The 12,729-nt window shown below is 44.1% G+C and overlaps 1 protein-coding gene across 6 annotated transcripts in view; it reads right to left on the bottom strand.

Annotated features, from left to right (window-relative positions):
- Window positions 1-12,729, bottom strand: part of npas3 (neuronal PAS domain protein 3) — a 341,058-nt gene that overhangs the window by 26,006 nt on the left and 302,323 nt on the right. The window lies entirely within an intron of this gene.

The raw sequence follows: 12,729 nt of genomic DNA, 5'->3' as shown, positions 1-12,729 counted from the left end.
TTTATGGTTAAGGTTAGAATTAGAGTTAGGATTCGAATTATGGTTAGGATTAAAATAAGGGGTTAACGGTAAGGTTTAGGGGCTTCCTGAATGGCGCAGCGATCTAAGGCACTGCTAGCGGCGTCACTACAGATCCGGGTTTGATACATGGCTTTGTCTTAGGCGGCCGCGACCGGGAGACCCATGAGGCGGCGCACAATTGGCCCAGAGTTGTCCGGGTTAGGGGAGGTTTTGGCCGGCCGGGATATAATTGTCCCATCGCGCACTAGCGACTCCTGTGGCGGGCCGGGTGCATGCACTCGTCGCCAGGTGTACAGTGTTTCCTCCAACACACTGGTGCGGCTGGCTTACGGGTTAAGCGAGCAGTGTGTCAAGAAGCAGTGCGGGTTGTGTTTTGGAGGACGCACAGCTCTCGAGCTTCGCCTCTCCAGAGTCCGTACGAGAGTTGCAGCGATGAGACAAGACTATAACTACCAATTGGATACCGCGAAATTGGGGAGAAAAAGGGGTAAAAAATACACAAAAAATTCTATAAAATATAATAAAAGGTAAGGTTCAGGGTTAGGAGGTAAGGTTAGGTTCAGGGTTAAGGTTAAGGTTAGGGTTAAGGTTAGTGTTAGGGTTAAGTTTAGGGTTAGGGTTAGGTTTAGGGTTAAGGTTAGGTTTTGGGGTTAAGGTTAGGGTTAAGGTTAGTGTTAGGGTTAAGTTTAGGGTTAGGGTTAGGTTTAGGGTTAAGGTTAGGTTTTGGGGTTAAGGTTAGGGTTAAGGTTAGTGTTAGGGTTAAGTTTAGGGTTTGGGTTAGGATTAGGTGTTAGGGAAAATAGGATTTTGAATGGGAATCAATGTTGTGTCCCCAGGTTAGTTAAACAAGACTGTGTGTGTGTGTGTGTGTGTGTGTGTGTGTGTGTGTGTGTGTGTGTGTGTGTGTGTGTGTGTGTGTGTGTGTGTGTGTGTGTGTGTGTGTGTGTGTGTGTGTGCGTGTGCATGTGTGTGTCTCCCCTGACTGTCTCTGTCCCCAAAGCTGGACAGGACATTAGACAGCCTCCACTTTACTCTACAGGCAGACAGGCAGACACACAGCCATGGACAAGACTAGGAGATTACATTGAAATGGGATTACTAAAACAGCACACCTGGAAAATCCGGTTTTCTGCTACTCTGCATATAACAAGGCTGCAGTGACTTTGGGTCTCTGGAACCGGAAACAATGTGATCAGTGTAAAGGAGGAGGGTGGGGATGGAGGGATGAAGGGAGGGGTGAGGAGGCCGGGGGGGGGTGAGGGGTGGCGGTGCCATTCTCTTTCACAAGGCGACGGTTTTTTCTCTTCTTTTCTGAGGACATGAATTAAATGTCATTTAAAATCTAACCAGTCCTTTATCACTCTGGGGAGAAGCCAGAGCCATGTTATATTTAGTCATTTCATTTCTTCTGATTAAATATGAATTACTATGAAATTTTGCTCATCATCTAACACAGCAGAATACGCCAACAGCTTTTTAATACACTGTATAAGCAGCAGCAGCCACAAACTTCAGCAGTAGCTCTAGGAGTTTAATTCGCCTCTCTAATCCAATCACATCAACCTTATTTCTCTTATCACAGATTCCCATTTTGAATTAAATGAGCTCATTAGTTTTAATCAAAGGCAGAGAGATCAAAACGTACACTTAAATGCTTTAGATCAGAGCTGCCAGTCAGCTGCAGAGTTCTATTTTACTAAAACACAAGATCAGAGCCTCTTCGAACTGAGAATTTTCATTAGGGAAGGAGGGAAGGCACGAGCCAACTGACTGGCCTTAAAGACACAGGGCTCTTTTCTCACCCTACGGACGTCTAACTAAAGCAACATCAGAGTCATTTGTGAGGGGTTGGGGGGTGGTGCTGTGTTCCACCACCAGTGGGCTTCTGTTAGTTGGCGGTTATGATGTGAATGTGAATTATAGACTGGGCAATTTATGAGTCAGACACGTCGAACGCCAATGCAATACTTTCTTCATCAAACTAATGGTAATATCTGGTCTGTTGGAGCATTACTCTGATTATTATAGTGTGGAGTGGCACAGGGGATAATTTGTGTTCCTAGATAGAGAGGCTGATTTCACATGATAGTGTATTCGTCCCAAATGGCACCCTATTCCCTTTATAGCGTGCCACTTTTGAGACTTTGGTCAAAATGAGTGCACTGTATAGGGGAAAGGGTGGCATTTGGGACGCACTCATGGTTCTATTGCGAGGGCAGCCCCAGCCCAATGAATGGTTTTGATACTGCATGGGAGAATAATGATATACTGTACTGTAGGTATGTGTTATAGGGTTGTAATACATGAAGTACCGTGCTAACACGTAAACCATAGAGTGATTACCACCTAATCGTGTGGTCAAGTGACCATATTGAGATCCATGCATGTTTATGTTGATAGTAAAAAAAGAGCAGTGCCCAAACCTTGAAAAGTTAATGTAGCCTAGTACATTTTTTACATGTAGAGTAAGCAGCCGTCAAACATCAAGTGCCAGAGCACTTGCAGTGAAATGTGAAACTATACAAGACAATAAGCTTTACAAGCCTGGACGTAATATAAAAAATGACACCATTAAAGATTACTTCTTAAAAAGAAAAAATTATTTGTGTGCATAATTTACGGTTTGGCAGGGTCTGCTGGTCTGGATTAATTTTCCTGATGAAAGCCCTCAGAATGAACCATCTCTGTGTGTAAGTGATGAGACTTTAAAAGTATTACTTTCTGTGCTGTGGTGTTGACTGTTGACCATCATCAATAACCCACTGGTAGTTCTTTAGCCCCCTGTTGCTCCTCTCCTCTCCCTGACAACCCCCCTCGCCATACCATTTCTACACACCTGGGACGACTCAGAGGAGGAAGCTGCTACAAAGCCAAGACACTTCTACAAGCTACAAGCTCCCTGTCTTAAATGACTTATATGCCTTAGCGAGGCTCCCCTACTCCGGCTGCTAATATTCCTCAATTTACATTTATATAAATATTAGTACCAATTCAAAGCGTCAAGCATTTAACGCACAGATAAATCAAGATAAAGTGTATAGCCCATGGCTCAGGCTCAGTGTGTCTGTCCTCCATATCTAGACGCGGGGAGGTCCTTGTCTCGCCCCGCTCTGATGAATGAGGGCCTCTCTCTGTACATTAGTAATGATATATAATGCACCAGGCCCTGTACTAATTGGAAGGCTCTGCTGGCTGGCTCCATATTGAGAGGTAGAGGGTGATTTTTCAATACAGCTCGCCTTTGTGTTTGGGAGAGAAAGTGTGTCTGTGTGTGTGTGTGTGAGAGAGAGAGAGAGAGAGAGAGGTGTGTGTGTGTGTGTGTGTGTGTGTGTGTGTGTGTGTGTGTGTGTGTGTGTGTGTGTGTGTGTGTGTGTGTGTGTGTGTGTGTGTGTATATGTGTGTGTGTGTCTATGTGTGTGTACGTGTGAGCGGGATGTGAAACATACAGAGAGAGACTTGTATTGCAATGGCAGCTTTAATAATTAGAGGTTGACAGGAAAAATGCCGTTAGGCACCTTGTCCTCCACTGTCACTTGTGCCTCCTATCCTCTACACCCAGTATCCCTCTAGCCAACACTCCCAGGGAGGGAGATGAATTAAAAACATACAGGTATACCATGCATCATTTCAGGCAGAGTGACATTCAGAAGAAAGTAAAAATTCAATAATTTTCACATTTTCCTGTATGGTGAATTCAAGATATCAACTAATAATTGAGGTACCATGACAGGTGTCCAGTTTTACAGTGGGGGTGGAAAGGGTGAATACGTGCTGTATTTCTCTCAAGAGTGGAGAACTGGATTCATGTTTCTTTTTTTTAATCAAGGTATATCATTCTTAAATGGTTGCCAATAGATGCCATTTCAACGTCATGCAATGCCACTGAGACGGCTAGTGGTGGGAATCTGTACGTATCATACAGAGCTGTGCTCTCCTTACAGGACCCGCTGAGACCTTTCAAGAGGCACCTCTTATATTGTAATACAATATAATAGCTGCATTTCCTTGAAAGCCAATTTCGCTCTCCATCACTAAGTGTGCCCAGCCACTTCGCTGATTTCACAATACATCTCTAAAGATAAATTAAGATAAATAGATGCAAATATGTTCCAATATGTTTCTCCTAGACCGAGTGACTACGTTAATTGACGAAAACACATTTTTCCAACCAAACATGGAGCACCTCTAATATAGTTTAATTAAGTGGTGATATGCCTTTGTTGACAATACAGAAAGTATTGTTATGTGGAAATAGCAGAGGATACAAAAGGTGTTTCTAAAATAATACTTTTAGTACCAGAGGAGTAATTTCTATATGATACACACTGAATAATAAACACTGAAGTACCAACGTGACTAATCCAGCAACAAAGAAAAATACTTTGTTTGAAAACTAAACTTCCAAAGGTTTTCCCTGAAATATTCTCTATATGTACGTAGTGCCAATATGATAACTACAACATCACAAACCATGAGTATAAATACACTCATATAAGGGTCTACTCATTAATATATCCTTTATAAACTGGCCTGTTCGCATTTGCTTGGAAAACTAAACTTCCAACGATTTCCCCTAAAATACTCTCTAAATCTCCTCTCTATTTGAGAGCCGTTGTATCTATCTAAGCTGGAACCCCACCTGAGTCACCATGTCAAGCTCTAGACGAAGGCAACGTGCTTACAGGTGTACGTTTACAGCCAAATGGAAGGATTAAACGCGAACGCAACAACGATCAACACAGCAGATCAATTAGGAGGTGCAAATAAAGCTGAAAGGCCCCGAAGAGTGAAGTGATAATTAAATCCCGAGTTGTAAATGCTCTTTAAAAGGTTTTCTCTCAAATTGACATAAATCCCTTCAAATTCATTTATTATTCCAATCAGGGAGCTACAGCCATATAGTCCATCAACGTGAATAAAAAAAAAACAGCGGTCTTGTTGACTAACTAACGATCATTTCTATTGTGTCTATTAAAATGTAAAAGGCTAAATCAGAAGCTTGCCAAAAGAGTTTGTCATTAAAAGAACTAAAGATGAATGTTGATCTTTTCCACATCAAGTTTTCAGATACCCAGCCCGCATCTACATGCTGTTTAATGTATCAGACCAGACTTCATAGAGACCTTCCATACACTGATTATGGTTATCCCAACCACAATTACAGAACCAGTCAAAAGTTTGGACACACCTACTCATTCAAGGGTTTTTCTTTATTTTTTTACTATTTTCTACATTGTAGAATAATAGTGAAGACGTCAAAACTATGAAACAACACATATGGAATCATGTAGTTACCAAAAAAGTGTTAAACAAATCAAAATATATTTTATATTTGAGATTCTTCAAAGTAGCCACCCTTTGCCTTGATGACAGCTTTGCACATTCTTGGCATTCTCTCAACCAGTTTCATGAGGTAGTCACCTGGAATGCATTTCAATGAACAGGTGTGCCTTGTTAATAATTCATTTGTGGAATTTTTTTCCTTCTTAATGCATTTGAGCCAATCAGTTGTGTTGTGACAAGGTAGGGGTGGTATACAAAAGATAGCCCTATTTGGTAAAAGACCAAGTCCATATTATGGCAAGAACAGCTCAAAAAAGCAAAGAGAAACAACAGCCCATCATTACTTTAAGACATGAAGGTCAGTCAATATGGAACATTTCAAGAACTTTAAAAGTTTCAAGTGCAGTCGAAAAAAAACATTAAGTGCTTTAAAGAAACTCGCTCTCATGAGGACCGCCACAGGAAATGAAGACGCAGAGTTACCTCTGCTGCAGAGGATAAGTTCATTAGAGCCTCAGAAATTGCAGCCCAAATAAATGCTTCACAGAGTTTAAGTAACAGACACATCTCAACATGAACTGTTCAGAGGAGACAGTGTGAAGCAGTGGTAGAGCAATGGCGCTGGAGAAGAAGGCTGATGTTTTACGTGTCCCCGACTGATTGTGTTTTTTGTTTGTTTATTTGCGTTGTTTGTAACTTCTTTTTTTCTTATTTTGTCTCTTATGACCGAAAATAAGTTCTGGACATCAGGACTGCGATTACTCACCACGGACTGGGAGAATCCTTTTTTTCCTTTAACCTGTTGGGGCTAGGGGGCAGTATTTTCACGGCTGGATAAAAAAACGTACCCGATTTAATCTGGTTACTAATCCTACCCAGTAACTAGAATATGCATATACTTATTATATATGGATAGAAAACACCCTAAAGTTTCTAAAACTGTTTGAATGGTGTCTGTGAGTATAACAGAACTCATTTGGCAGGCAAAACCCTGAGACATTTTCTGACAGGAAGTGGATACCTGATGTGTTGAATTACCTTTAAGCCTATGCCATTGAAACACACAGGGGTTGATTAATGTTTTGGCACTTCCTATTGCTTCCACTAGATGTCACCAGCCTTTACAAAGTGTTTTGAGTCTTTTACTGTGAGATCTGACCGAACAAGAGCCATGGAACGGTGATGGCCGATTAGACTCTGGCGCGCGAGTTCATGTTGGGTACCCTCGTTCCAATACGTTATAAAAGAGAATGCATTCGTCCACCTTGAATATTATTCATGTTCTGGTTAAAAAAGGCCCTAATGATTTATGCTATACAACGTTTGACATGTTTGAACGAACGTAAATATATTTTTTCCCCTCGTTCATGAAGTGAAGTCCGGTGGGCTTAGATCATGTGCTAACAAGACGGAGATTTTTGGACATAAATGATGAGCTTTTTTGAACAAAACTACATTCGTTATGGACCTGTGATACCTGGAAGTGACATCTGATGAAGAGAATCAAAGGTAATGGATTATTTACATAGTATTTTCGATTTTAGATCTCCCCAACATGGCGGCTAGTCTGTATCGCAACGCGTATTTTTCTGGGCGCAGTGCTCAGATTATTGCAAAGTGTGATTTCCCAGTAAGGTTATTTTTAAATCTGGCAAGTTGATTGCGTTCAAGAGATGTAAATCTATAATTCTTTAAATGAAAATATAGTATTTTACCAATGTTTTCTAATTTTAATTATTTAATTTGTGGTGCTGACTTGACTGCCGGTTATTGGAGGGAAACAATTTCCTCAACATCAATGCCATAGTAAAACGCTGTTTTTGGATATAAATATGAACTTGATAGAACTAAAAATGCATGCATTGTCTAACATAATGTCCTAGGAGTGTCATCTGATGGAGATTGTAAAAGGTTAGTGCATCATTTTAGCTGGTTTTATGGTTTTGGTGACCCTGTCTTTGAATTGACAAAACATTACACACAGCTATTGTCAATGTACTCTCCTAACATAATCTAACTTTATGCTTTCGCCGTAAAACCTTTTTGAAATCGGACAACGTGGTTAGATTAAGGAGATGTTTATCTTTCAAAGGGTGTAAGATAGTTGTATGTTTGAAAAATTTGAATTTTGACATTTATTTGGTTTCAAATTTGCCGCTCTTGAAATGTACCTGCTGTTGATGGAGTGCACCACGGGGGGGACGCTAGCGTCCCACCTAGCCCATAGAGGTTAACAAGTCTGACGAGTCCAACGCGAATGATATACTGCTTTCTCGGGAACAGGCCCAGATCCCTGTCATTTGCGTGAAGAGGAGGTGGAGAAAAAGGAGCCAGAGGGCGGGCTGCCTTCTGAGAATTCGTAGGCGATCGAATAAACCTCCACTTCCCTCCATTCTGCAAGCAAACGTACAATCTTTGGAGAATAAAATAGATGACCTACGCGGAAGATTATACTACCAACGGGACATTCAAAACTGTAATATCTTATGCTTCACAGAGTCGTGGCTGAACGACAACACTACCAACATACAGCTGGCTGGTTTATACGCTGTACCGGCAGGATAGAACAGCGGCGTCTGGTAAGACAAGGGCTGGCGGACTATGTCTTTTTGTAAATAACAGCTGGTGCACGATATCTAAGAAAGTCTCAAGCTATTGCTCGCCTGAGGTAGAGTATCTCATGATAAGCTGTAGACCACACTACCTGCTAAGAGAGTTTCATCTGTTTTCTTCGTAGCTGTTTACATACCACCACAGTCAGAGGCTGGCACTAAGACAGCATTGAATGATCTGTATTCCGCCATACGCAAACAACAAAACGCTCACCCAGAGGCGACACTCCTAGTAGCCGGGGACTTTAATGCAGGGAAACTTAAATTTGTTTTACCTCATTTCTATCAGCATGTTAAATGTGCAACCAGAGGAAAAAAAACTCTGGATCACCTTTACTCCACACGCAGAGACGCATACAAAGCACTCCCTCGCCCTCCATTTGGCAAATCTGACCATAATTCTATCCTCCTGATTCCTGCTAACAAGCAAAAATTAAGGCAGGAAGCACTAGATCAATAAAAAAAGGGGTCAGATGAAGCAGATGTTAAGCTACAGGACTGTTTTGCTAGCACAGACTGGAATATGTTCCGGGATTCCTCCGATGGCATTGAGGAGTACACCACATCAGTCATTGGCCTCATCAATAAGTGCATCGATGACGTCGTCCCCATAGTGACCGTACGTACATAACCCAACCAGAAGCTATGGATTATAGGCAATATCCGCACTGAGCTAAAGGCTAGAGCTACCGCTTTCAAGGAGCGGGACTCTAACCCAGAAGCTTATAAGAAATCCCGCTATGCACTCCGACGAACCATCAAACAGGCAAAGTGTCAATACAGGACTAAGATCGAATCGTACTACACCGGCTCTGATGCTCGTCAGATGTGGCAGGGCTTGCAAACTATTACAGACTACAAAGGGAAGCACAGCTGAGAGTGTACTGCGGGCATGCGCTGACCAAGTGGCAAGTGTCTTCACTGACATTTTCAACCTCTCCCTGTCCGAGTCTGTAATACCAACATGTTTTAAGCAGACCACCATAGTGCCTGTGCCCAAGAACACTAAGGCTCACATCAACACCATTATCCCAGAAACCCTAGATCCACTCCAATTTGCATACTGCCCCAACAGATCCACAGATGATGCAATCTCTATTGCACTCCACACTGCCCTTTCCCACCTGGACAAAAGGAACACCTATGTGAGAATGATATTCATTGACTACAGCTTGGCGTTCAACACCATAGTGCCCTCAAAGCTCATCAATAAACTAAGGACCCTGGGACTAAACACCTCCCTCTGCAACTGGATCCTGGACTTCCTGACGGGCCGCCCCCAGGTGGTAAGGGTAGGTAACAACACATCCGCCAAGCTGATCCTCAACACAGGGGCCCCTCAGGGGTGCGTGCTCAGTCCCCTCCTGTACTCCCTGTTCACTCATGACTGCACGGCCAGGCACAACTCCAACACCATCATTAAGTTTGCCGATGACACAACAGTGGTAGGCCTGATCACCGACAACGACGAGACAGAGTCTGGCCAGGTGGTGGAGGTCAGAGACCTGGTCGTGTGGTGCCAGGACAACAACCTCTCCCTCAACGTGATCAAGACAAAGGAGATGATTGTGGACTAAAGGAAAAAGACGACTGAGCATGCCCCCATTCTCATCGACGGGGCTGCAGTGGAGCAGGTTGAGAGCTTCAAGTTCCTTGGTGTCCACATCACCAACAAACTAACATGGTTCAAGCACACCAAGACAGTCATGAAGAGGGCACGACAAAACCTATTCCACCTCAGGAGACTGAAAAGATTTGGTATGGCTCCTCAGATCCTCAAAAGGTTCTACAGCTGCACCATCGAGAGCATCCTGCCTGGTTGCATCACTGCCTGGTATGGCAACTGCTCAGCCTCCGACCGCAAGACACTACAGAGGGTAGTGCGAATGGTCCAGTACATCACTGGGGCTAAGCTTCCTGACATCCAGGACCTCTATACCAGGCGGTGTCAGAGGAAGGCCCTAAAAATTGTCAAAGACTCCAGCCACCCTAGTCATAGACTGTTGTCTCTAAAACTGCACGGCAAGCGGTACCCGAGCGCCAAGTCTAGGTCCAAGAGGGTTCTAAATAGCTTCTACCCACAAGCCATAAGACTGCTGAACATCTAATCAAATGGCTACCCAGACTAGTTGCATTGCCCCCCCCCTCTTTTACACCGCTGCTACTCTCTGTTATTATCATCTATGCATAGTCACTTTATCTCAACTAACCGGTGCCCCCACACATTGACTCTGTACCGGTACCCGCCTGTATATAGTCTTGCTATTGTTATTTAACTGCTGCTCTTTAATTACTTGTTACTTTTATTTCTTATTCTTATCCGTATTTTTTTAAACTGCTTTGTTAGTTAGGGGTTCGTAAGTAAGCATTTCACTGTAAGGTCTAAACCTGTTGTATTCGGTGCATGTGACTAATACAATTTGATTTGATTGATTTGATTTGAATCAGGCCTTCATGATCAAATTGCTACACAGAAACCACTACTAAAGGACTCCAATAAGAAGAAGAGACTTGCTTGGGCAAGTCTGTGAGACGCAGAGTAGGTGAATGGATGATCTCCACATGTGTGGTTCCTGCCGTGAAGCATGGAGGAGGAGGTGTGATGGTGTGGGGGTGCTTTGCTGGTGACACTGTCAGTGATTTATTTAGAATTCAAGGCACACTTAACCAGCATTGCTACCAAAGCATTCTGCAGCGATACACCATCCCATCTGGTTTGCGCTTATTGGGACTATCATTTATTTTTCAGCAGGACAATGACCCAACACACCATCAGACTGTGTATGGGCTATTTGACCAAGAAGGACAGTGATAGAGTGCTGCATCTGATGACCTGGCCACCACAATCACCTGACCTCAACTCAAGTGAGATGGTTTGGGATGAGTGAAGAACAGCAGAGTGAAGGAAAAGCAGCCAACAACTGCACAGCTTTTCAAAGACTGTTGGAAAAGCATTCCAGGTGAAGCTGGTTGAGAGAATGCCAAGCGTGTGCAAAGCTGTCATCAAGGCAAAGGGTGGCTACTTTTAAGAATCTAAACTCTAAAATATATTTTTATATAATAACACTTTTTTGGTTACTACATGATTCCATATATGTTATTTCATAGTTTTTATGTCTTCACTATTATTCTACAATGTAGAAAATAGTAAATAATAAAGAAAAACCCTTGAATGAGTAGGTGTGTCCCAACTTTTGACTGGTACTGTATGTCCATCTAGACAAGTTAAGATAATATACATTTTATTGTCCCTGAATGGACATTTGTCCAAGGGAGCTCCTCCCTGTCCTGTAACTGTATATACATACAGCCATAGCCAGTGGTCAGATAACATGCTCTCCTAGGCATCTCCAGCCTGCCACCCTGTGGGGAAGCACAGGACAGGGGAGCACGGGGCGATGTGACCCAGGCCCATCCATTATTAATATGGTAATGGAGGTGACACGGTGATATTGCGGGCCAGTTGTTATCAGCTGCAGGTCACTGTAGCCCCATGTCCACGCTGCGTCCCAAATAGCACAATATTCCCTACATAGTGCACTACTTTTGACAGTCAACACCAGATAAATGGCCTGTTCTGTTCTTTTCTCATGACTTTGCTGCTTATGTGATTTGAAATGAAAGCGAGACGCTGAGGTGAGGTTGAGGTGTTGGGTGTCAGATTGAAAGCTAGATGGAGTAGATGAAGGTGTGTGTTTCTTCTTCCCTTATCATAACGGCCCACCCTGAGTGTGACATAACAGTGCAGGGGGAGGTGGTGGCGATGGGGAGGGTTGAGTGTGTCTTGTCATGGCTACATTTAGGAGGTTGCTGGCCCGCTGCTAATCACAGGTAGCCTGGTTTAACCAGACTGAACGCTGTGCTCAACAGTGAAACATAGGGAAATTAGTTATGCCAGGCTAGATCTCAGGGAGTTCGCTAGGGGGTTGGAGGAAGAGGTGAATGGATCAGACAGAGTAGATGTACTGGATGGAACTGGCCGGAACTGGACGGAACAGGACGGAACAGGACGGAACAGGACAGAACAGGACGGAACAGGACGGAACAGGACAGAACAGGACGGAACAGGACGGAACAGGACAGAACAGGACGGAACAGGACGGAACAGGACGGAACAGGACAGAACAGGACGGAACAAGACGGAACAGGACGGGAAGAGGACGGGAACAGGACGGAACAGGACGGAACAGGACAGAACAGGACAGAACGGAACAGGACGGAAGAGGACGGTACAGGACGGTACAGGACGGAAGAGGACGGTACAGGACGGAAGAGGACGGTACAGGACGGTACAGGACGGTACAGGACGGAAGAGGACGGAAGAGGACGGTACAGGACGGTACAGGACGGAAGAGGACGGTACAGGACGGTACAGGACGGAAGAGGACGGTACAGGACGGTACAGGACGGAAGAGGACGGAAGAGGACGGAAGAGGACGGAACAGGACGGAAGAGGACGGTACAGGACGGAAGAGGACGGTACAGGACGGTACAGGACGGAAGAGGACGGAAGAGGACGGTACAGGACGGTACAGGACGGAAGAGGACGGAAAGGACGGAAGAGGACGGTACAGGACGGTACAGGACGGAAGAGGACGGTACAGGACGGTACAGGACGGTACAGGACGGAAGAGGACGGTACAGGACGGAACAGGACGGAAGAGGACGGTACAGGACGGAAGAGGACGGTACAGGACGGAAGAGGACGGTACAGGACGGTACAGGACGGAAGAGGACGGTACAGGACGGTACAGGACGGTACAGGACGGAAGAGGACGGAAGAGGACGGTACAGGACGGTACAGGACGGAAGA

The sequence above is a fragment of the Salmo salar genome, chromosome ssa01, assembly GCF_905237065.1.
Source record: "Salmo salar chromosome ssa01, Ssal_v3.1, whole genome shotgun sequence".
NCBI lineage: Eukaryota > Metazoa > Chordata > Actinopteri > Salmoniformes > Salmonidae > Salmo > Salmo salar.
This window is presented reverse-complemented; position numbering and strand designations above follow the sequence as displayed.